The following is a 10,250-nucleotide window of genomic DNA, read 5'->3' on the forward strand; positions in this document are numbered from 1 at the left end:
GGTGAATAAAACTTCTCCCTCTATCAACAACTCCTTCTTGGGTTACAAAATATAACATTTTCTTCTTCCATGGCTCCTCTTGTGCATTTTACTTTCTATGTACTTTCTCCCTTGATTGTCTACTTTGATCATCTCTCTCTTGATTAGTATGCATTTGATCAGTTTATTGTATATTCTTTCTCTTTGACAATAATGCCAAAGACAAATGCTCAACACTTGGCATCTTTGATATATGAAAACATAGGCTTTTGCAGGCTCTTCAATTTTGCTCCCTTTGTCACCTTGCTTGTGACTAATTTGGAATTCTAGCTCTTGTGATTACTTTATGCAATTTCATAAAGTAAGATCCACTGCATCAATTTGTATGAAATGAATGTCAACTTGTTTGATGTAGGATACTCCCTCTGTCTTTTACATAGCCTTTGATAGGGGTATCGCCCCTAATTTATCTCTCAGATAATCATAAGAATCCTTAGGTAATTCTTTGGTGAAGATATCAACAATTTTCTCCTTTATGTTAATATATTCCATCTTCACCTCTTTGTCTTGAACCAACTCCCTTACATAATGATACTTTATTGTAATGTACTTTGTCTTTGTATACATCATAGGATTATTTGATATATTCATAACACTTGTATTATCACAATAAAGTGTCACTGGTTCAATGATCTCTTCCTTCATTCCCTTAAGTAGCTGTTTGATCCATACAATATTTGTGCAATTGATAGTAGCAATAACATACTCTGCTTTAGCAGTAGATTGGGAAGTACAACTCTACTTCTTGCTTATCCATGTAACAAGTCTTTTGCCCAAGAAAAATGCTCCCCCACTGGTGCTCTTCCTATCATCATATTTTCAACCCAATCAGCATTAGTGTAGGCTTTTAGTTCAAACTTTTCATTCTTCTTATAGTATAAACCATACTCTTTTGTTCCTTTCAAGTATCTCATTATTCTTTTCACAACCATCAAATGATTCTCTCTAGGGTTAGTAGAGAATCTAACAACTATCCCCACAACTAATGCAATATCAGGTTTGATGTGTACTACATATTGCAATTTACCAATCATGGATCTATATAATGTTCGATTGACCTCAGCTGAATCATCATTCTTTGATAGCTTGAGTGCCGTTACCATAGGTGTACTTGCTGGTTTTGAATCCTCAAGTTTAAATGTCTTCAATATCTCCTTGACATATTTTGACTGAGTGATATATACACCATACTTCATTTGATAGACTTGTAATCCCACAAAGAATTTGATCTCACCAAACATTGACATTTCAAACTCTTTCTTCATCTGATTTGCAAAATCTTTACACAAAACATCTTGTCCTCCAAATATGATGTCATCAACAAATATTTTAGATAATATTATACCTTTTTCTTTATCTATCTTCATATACAAATTACTGTTATCATTTGTTCTTTCAAATCTAATCTTAACAAGATAAGTATTGATTCTCTCATACCAGGCTCTTGGTGCTTGTTTCAATCCATATAGGGCTTTGTGCAGTTTACATACCATGTTCTTATTGTTTTTATCCACAAATCCTTCTAGTTATTCTATGTAGACTTCTTCTTCTAATATTCCATTCAAAAATGAAAACTTAAGATCCATCTGGTCAACTTTAAAACCTTTGTTTTAGCATAAGCAAGCATAATTCTTACTCCCATTCTTGCAATAGGAGAAAATGTTTAACCATAGTCAATTCCTTCTTCTTGTGCATATCCTTTGCATATTAGTCTTGCTTTGTTTCTTGTCACTTCACCATTCTCATCTAGCTTGTTCTTGAATACCCATTTTGTGCCAATCACATTCTTGTCTTCTAGTCTAGGAACTAGGCTCCAAGTCTTGTTCTTTTCTATTAGCTAAATTTCCTCTTCCATAGCCTTGTACTAATCATCATCTTTTAATGCATCTCTCATTGTCTTAGGTTCCTTTATGCTTAACAAACATAATTCACTCCTCAACCTATTTCTTGTCATTGGCCTTGCATCTTTGTCTCGAATGATTTGATCTACAGGATGGTGTCTTTTGACATATTTGGACAATATTAGCTCAGTTCTTGTGGTTGCATTTTGTCTCTTAGCTTCAGTATCACTAGTGCATCTCTGTTAGGTGTTTCATCATCTCTTTTGTAGTGCCTACCCTTAGTTTACATTTTTTCTATCATTGTCGAACTCTTTTAGGCCAATTTTATGTTTGACGATTAGTAGTATTGTTTTGAGATTATCATATATTGTTTTAGATTTAGTTAATTTTATGATGAGATTACTTAGTACTCTATACTTCATGTATGCATGATGATTATTAAAGTATTTTCAGTTATTGATGATAATTAGTTAGATGGATTATCATACGTGTTTTCTTATGGATACTTACCCCATACTGCATGTGTATAGTGTGCGTGTTTGTTTTCTTTATGTATGGCATTTCTGATGTGGTTAAGGAAGAGAGTCATAGTCACCTGCTAGTCGGGATCTACATAATGCACCATTTCCTACTATTGCCTATTTTGCTTAGAATATTATGTTTATACATGTGTGGATTTTATGCAGGTTGCAGGTACCGGGTATCGACTTCCCTGAATTGCCAGGATGAGCGAACCCTATCACATTATCTCAATGGTAAGAGAGGGGAGATAAATTATTAAGTCCAAATCCTAAACCTTTAAGCCATTTGTCCTAGGAAATTAGGACAAGTATTTGAGTTGTGTACCCTCTAAATGCGTCGAATGACATTAATTCGTGATTATAACCCTTTAGTTTGATTTTGTATGTATTTTTCTTTGATGGGTTTTTGTATGCTGTTTAATGAGTCTTTGGTAAATTTTTTATTAATTAAGTATAATTAAAAGATTAAATTAATGATTTAATTTAATGGAAAATTATTATGATATTTTAATATTTAATTATATTTAATTAATTGAATAAAAATAGTTAAATTTGAAGATAAAAGTTATAAGAATAAATTTAGAATGTGATAATATTTATTTAATTTAATAATAATATATATATATATATATATATATATATTTAAAGTTCATTTTTAAATAATTGCTACATATTATTATTATTTAAGTTAATAAATATTTTTTCGATTAAGTTTTAAAAATAAATTTAAAAGTGAAAATATATTAATTTATTAAAAGTTTTAAGTTCACATGATGTATACATGAGATTAAAATATAAGAAATTAATAAAACAAGTGAATTTAATAAAGATATTTTAATTGCATAAAGTGCGTGCATGAGATTAAATTTAATAAAATTAATTAAAAGAGGAGTCAAGTAAAATTAAATAAAGTAATTTAATAATGCAATTAATGTGCATGGAAAAGATAAAGGAAAGATTAAGAAAAGTTAATATAGAGTTCGAGTCTAGTGAGTGGAGAGTTCTCGGGGGTGAACGCACAATTAGTGCCTTGATTTAAAGGAGATAACTCTTTATCACAATTAGAGGGTTCATTTTTGGGAGAGGCAAATTTTGAGAGTAAATTTTGGAGAAGGAAGGAGTTTTCGGGAAGGAGAAGGTTCTAAGAGGAGGAATTTCTCTATAAACTTCTTGGGTGTAGCGATTAGCATTAGTGTCCAGGTAGACACTTGTGACTTTTTGCATAATTGAATACACTCTTTCCTTTCCTGTCTTCTTCGTGACTGTGGTTTTTTTGTTTGTGTTTTATTGTGACAAATCTTGTAATCTTGCTATCTAAAATTTTGATATGCATATTGTTTTCGTCTGTATATGAGAAGATTAAAACATTTGAGCAAACCTCCTCCCGTAGAATTAAAATTGAGAAATTAAATCTAGGTAGGGTTTTGAGAGAGAAAATTCTAAAATGAGAAATTAGAATGATTGATAGTAATTCTTCTATTAGCTTATATTTGTAAATGTTATTAAAAAGATATATTTAAAAAAAAATTGTTTGAATTGGTTTGTAAATTCAAACAATAAAAAAAAAAGTAATTTATCGGGGGAGGCGGGGCCACCACACCCCCACCTCCCATTCCCCACACACCGCTCACAATTTATTTAAGGTTGTGGTAGCAGGCCTTACTGCCTACCGCGACAGCAGTTAATATTGCTGCCGGTGGCGGCAGTAAGACCTGTCATTGCAAGCTAGGCCACGTGGGCCTTTATAAATGCTTTATATTATATGCATTTAAAAAAAAAAAAAATTTATTTTAAATTTTTGATTTTAATAAAGTTTTATATTATGTGATATTTTAAATTATAATTTAAATAAAATTCATTTATTAATAATTAAAAAAATAGTTTTATAAATTAATAAATATTTTTAATTATTAATAATTAACTAAAATATAGTTATATTAATAAATTATTAATTTAACATAATATAATTTTATTTAATATAATTTAATAAATTTAATAATGAAAATTAGTTGATAAGGTTGAGAACTTATTTAATTTTGATTTTAATAAAATTGCAAATTATTTTATTGAAAATCCATTGGGATTATTTTAGTAATTGTAAGATAAATACATAAATTATCCTTAGAATATATTAGGGAAAATTGACTTAATATAAATGGGGGTAATTTTCTATTTTTTCCAAATTAATAAACGAGTTGACTTGTAGAATAAACTAAGATTTCTTCTACTTGAAAACATACGTTGAACACAAAGACTAAAACCTCACATTTAACTCGTCAATATGTTTTCAAATCAAACCAAACTATAAGACCACTCTATTTTTTGTGTACTGTCTATGTTTTGGGGTTTGTTCTAGAGTGTTGACCAGTCTTAGGATGTTACCAGAGGCTCGGGGGTTATGTGTTTGTGATGCCATGCTGATGTTTGACACTAGTGGATTTAACCCTAAATGGTGACCAAAATTTGCGACTAAGTTTTTAAAATGGTTTGGTTGGTCGTGTTATAAATAAAAAATTTGTTTTTCTTTAATAACTAGCCCATGTTGGTTGCAATTGTGACGAATTACTTTGGTCAAAATTGCGACCAACACGGCAGCATAAAACAAAAAAAGAGAGGCAAAAATGTAATTCACATTTCATTTGCGCTGTGAGTCTGCGAGTCTGCGTCAACATTTGCGCAAAAAGGGCACAAGGGCACGTCTGCGTCAACATTTGCGCGAAAAGGGCACAAGGGCACAAGGGCACAGGTGTGTTAAACTTTGTTGCGACTTATTGCTATGTATTGATCATTCATGTTATGGGCGTTTTTGCTCTTCTTTTTGACTTCCCATTTAGAAAAGGTGTTTAAACTTTCTACCGGCTACTCTTTGCTATGAAAATGCCTCCCCTAGCTGGCTTGTTTCTCCCTTTTAATTCCTGCTACATTCTTAACGCGACTTCTCTTTGATGGCGCCTTGAAATCTCCCACAATGGCCACAACTTTCTATCACTTGCATGAATTTCTTCATTGGCCTACTCTCTGTCTTTAATCTATGCGTGAGATGGGAACCTCTTCAATAAGCTTCCTCTCTGTTTTTTGTATGGGCGGCTTTCACTGCATTTTTCTTATATTCAGCTGCTCGTCTGCTCCTTTAATCAGCTTTGAGTGTAGCTGGGTGCACTTAGCAATTGAGGCATTTTCTAAGGACATAAAATTAAGACCCCACTAAACACCCACGGTTTGTGTTATTAACATGGACTTGGAAAAAATAAAATCCCATCAATGCACTCGGACTCCTAAATTTATGAAAAAGGAATTGAGGAGCATATATGTTGTGTTTTTTCAACCTTAAACGAATCATTTTCACCATTCAATATTTTGGAATATGAAAAGTTCAAATACAAAGAGCCTCTCCTTAAGGTTTGAACATAATCACTGATTCTTTTACTGAGCCTTCATGCAGTTTCCTGGAATTTTTTTTGGATGATTTTGCCACTATTGTTTAGAGCTTTTCGCCATATTCTCCATACTTTTTATATGAAGGTAACTATGTTTGAGTAATGAGAATATGGTATCCTATTGCTTTCAAACCTTTATAATAACAAACCCCTTATCGTCTTCCTGTAGCATTTCATTTTTATGTTTGGAGTAGAATCCATGGCTTTTCCTACTAAACATTTGGGCATTCTTCACCATTTTAAAGGTATATAGTGGGTTATTTCCTCCATAGAAAAAGTTATGTTTTTCCTTTCTATTCTCTGCATATAATTCTTCCATCTTCATTGTAGGAGTTGGAAGAAAATCATGGGGTTCTGAAAATCTGTTATTATTGTTGAACCTTACTTTTTTTCCTATAGAAGATTTCAATTTGTAACTCACATGCAAGTATCTCAAATGTTAGAAATCAAGTTTCATTTTCTTAGAGACTTCTCACTAGATATTTTTGTTGGCATTTCATGAGTATAGCTATTTGGGTCTGGTTACTATCATGTATGTCTGCAAGTGTTTGAAAACTCATACACTTTTTTCTTTTTAGTTATGCATGTAATATCTCCAATATGCGGTTCTCTTTTACTTCTTCTCCTATGTTTTAGACCCCTTTCTTGCAGGATTACGCTTTGAAACAAGACTCCGACTTATCTCTGTGAGTGAAAAAAAAAATGAAATCTACATGAACAAAATTTCTTTCATTCTTGCTACGATCGTGCACATAGAAGCTTAAACCACTTCTAATCTTGCCTTCTTTTTGTTGTATAAAACCTGAATGTATATATGTTGCTTAATTGTTAGAATTAAATCTTCGGTTGAAGCTCTAACTCATACATTTTATTAAAAATCTTTTGTCTTGCTGATTCAGAACTTTGGATTCATAGAATTTTTATTGTGAAACTAATTAGATGGAAGCAATTGAAAACTTTTGAAGAATATGAATATGTTTACCTTTTTATTCTGCAATGCATTTGGTGATTCTTGTGGATCACCATGAAAAGTGCTGGTATGAAAATTGTAATTTGTAATTTATTTTTTTAGTATTATTCTATTATGGTATGATTAATATTGATACAATTGATGAATTAGATAAAAGTCTTCTAGGTTCAAACTGTATGTACTAATTTGATCAAAGTTTAGTTTCTATTTATATCTACTGATTTATCACATCAAGAAGAAGTGCTTGAAGAAATAGATTACGGTCTTCTTCCTTTGAAATGGATGTCGTTTGAATTGACACTGAGTTTCTTATCAAACACAATTGGCTACTTTGCATAATTCACACTAATAGAAACAACAACACCAACTACTTGTTACTCTGATAGGAAGATAAAGCATATACATTGAAGTACGCAGAAAATGATATAAAAAAAGGACAAGTATAGGCTTCCATAAAAACAATAAACAGAAAAAATGTAAAGATGCCCTACAGATGATTCGTTTGAGGCTTTTTGAATAGATCTCATTTAATTACGTCAAACAGATTTGGATGGGACAAAGCATATTTGATTGACTAAACTTTGAGGTATCTTATCCATCGTCATCGTATGCATCATCTTATCTTGGAATCTGTTAGGTTAAACCTCAAGAAAATAGATAATCTATTTTTAATTGTGTGTTCTTCTAATCTAGAATATGATAGGAAGATAAAGCATATACATTGAAGAACACAGAAAATGTTCTAGAATAAGGACAAGAATAGGTTGCCCATATAAAACAATAAATGGAAAAAAAGAAAAGATTCCATACAGATGATTCAATTGATGTTTTTGACTTGGAACAATGTCAAATAGATTTTGAAGGGACAAGGCATATTTGATTGACTAAATGTTTAGGTAGCTTATCCATCATCACTCTATGCATCATCTTCTCTTGGAATCTATTTAGTTAATCCTCAGGAAGCCTAGACATCATCATCAAAAGTATTGTCTTCTCTCGGACTCTGTTTCTATAAGGGTTCTTCATCTTCAGAATCAGTGTATGCACATCTCCTTCATGATTTTGCTGAAACTAGAGAATTTGTCTCGCCATCATCAGAGTCTTCTAGACTTGCAGCTGCAAGAAGATCTTGGGCATTTTCTGTATCAGCTTCTGCCTTATCACTCATATAATTTGCCTCATTTTCCATGGCAATATCAGGTTCCTCCATATTAGAATCATAAGCCTTGTGATCCTTATCCTTCTTCTTTTTCTTCTTTTCCTTCTTTCTTTTCTTTTCAGACTGACCAGCCTCATCATCATCATCATCCCTGTCCTTACGCTTACTCTTCCATAATTCTTTCACATGTTCAAATTGCTCCTCTTGTTGCATCACCCGCTGCAATTCTTCTTCTTGCTTTCTCCTTTCCATCATAATTCTTCATTCTTCCTCATCTTTCCATTTTGCCTCATCAGCCAGGACAAGCTGGCGTGCTACTTCTAGCTTTTGACGGCTTTGCTGTTCTTCGCGTTCTGCTGCTTCTCTATGAAGTTCGGTAGCATCAAGCAAGTGTTTACAGTAGTCCACATGCAACTCTGTCTTCTTCTAATCAAAGCCATGTGTATGAGGGCTTGGCACTATTGACAGTTGTCTAAACACACAGAGCACATTCTTTAATTCAGACACTGCTTGACGAACCTCATCAGCAGTACATTTTTGCTTTTGAAGTGTTGAAATTGAAAACTTCTGCATGGCAACACCAACATCAAAGCATAACATATAATTTGAGGGTGCCAAATGTACTGCTCTTAATAATGTTCTTTTACAATCTTGCCACTGTTCTGCTTCATAATGTGATCGAGCTAAATATAATAAAATTTGGGTGTCAGTGCCAAAATAGAATTTCCTCAAACAATTTTGATACATTTTCATTGCAAGCTCAAACTGTCCTTGTGCAAAGTAAACATGTACTAGATTTACCCACACATCAGGCAACTGAATAAAGATGTTTCCTGCTGTAGCTTCTTGAACCTGTGTGAAAATTTCCTTTGCAATATCAAAATGACCCCTTTCGGCTAGCAAAATACCTACCCCATTTGCAACATAGACATTTCTAGGTCTCTGAGCCAACACTTTACAATACAGTTCCCTGGCCTTATCAAGATGTATTCCCTCTACATCTAGATCCTTCTTCTCATTGCGTGAAGCTGCAAAATAATTCCATTTTCCAAGAGAATTAATGTCAGCATAAGCATCCTTACCATCTGATACATTTTGTGCAACTTTAATTGTTTCTTTTGCTTTAAGCCAGTCATCTGTTTTCAGTTCCAGGTTGCCAAGCATGGTAATCGCATTTACTGAGGTTTTATCCACCTTAAGTGCCTCCCCAATCAATTCTAGGCTTAGTTGGATCTCATTTCAAGCCTGGGCCATGGCTCCAAGTCATAGATATGCATCCACATAATCAGGAAACTTGAACAATATTAGCCTGTACAAAAGATTTGCTTTTTCAGTGTCATGTAGCTGTTCAAACAGCCTGGCAAGATTAAATAGTATGGTCTAATGATTTGAGAGAAAGAGTTCAGAGATCGATGGAGAGAGAGATAATACAAGTGATAGAAAGACTCCTAGATAATATTCTTGAGGACAATGTGTATTATAGTCCTTACCATGTTTTCCTTTGATCTACCAAAAGGATGGTGGTGTCCTGCAAATGACATGGCTCTTTCTACCACTTGTATTATCTCTCTCTCCATCTGTAGGTCCATTTTTTCTCACAGATCATCTGACCAACATTCCCAAATCAAATCTTGACCCTATTTAGTGGATTCACAACATAAACTTCAAATGCTTCTCCTATCAAATACGTAGATTTCACAATAGCTAAGAAACATAATTGTAGGCATCATGGTCACATTTTTTTGGAAACGTAATTGGGTACCCAAGCAATGCAAAGCAACTTCCACACCTTTGATTCCAAGTCTAATTCATCTGTAAGAATGATCACTTGCCAACAGTTGCTAAATACATCTGTAGCTCATGAATACAAGGTCCTCCAACAAATGTATTCAACAACTATTGGCAAGCGATCATTTCTAGCTCATGAATACAAGATGTAGGTCATGAATAAAAGGTCCTCCCACAAATCTATTTAACATATATTGGCAAGTGATCATTCCTAGATGCTTTTGTTTTATAAGGTTTGTCTCAACCCCAATAGATTGTAGTTTCATTTTCTAGATGCACTTCGTCGCTTGGGTATACAACTCAATTACATTGATTCCAAAAAAATGTGACCATGATGCTTACAATTATATTTCTTAGTTGTTGTGTCCTAAGATCTCTTATGACCCTTTACAACCATTTACGATCCCTAAGAATAAATCTTAGATCTCTTAAAATGTCATAAAGGGTCATAAGAGACTCCTAGGAGGGGCCATGATGAGCTTCCACCTTCACGTG

At 33.0% G+C, this 10,250-nt stretch overlaps 1 pseudogene; it reads right to left on the minus strand.

The window, feature by feature from the left end:
* Positions 1 to 7,772: 7,772 nt before the first annotated feature.
* Positions 7,773 to 9,556, minus strand: LOC149539839 (protein CTR9 homolog pseudogene; annotated as a pseudogene).
* Between the last annotated feature and the right edge of the window lie 694 nt (positions 9,557 to 10,250).

This window comes from Cupressus sempervirens, chromosome 9 (assembly GCF_028749045.1).
Source record: "Cupressus sempervirens isolate cs-2001-9-10 chromosome 9, ASM2874904v1, whole genome shotgun sequence".
NCBI lineage: Eukaryota > Viridiplantae > Streptophyta > Pinopsida > Cupressales > Cupressaceae > Cupressus > Cupressus sempervirens.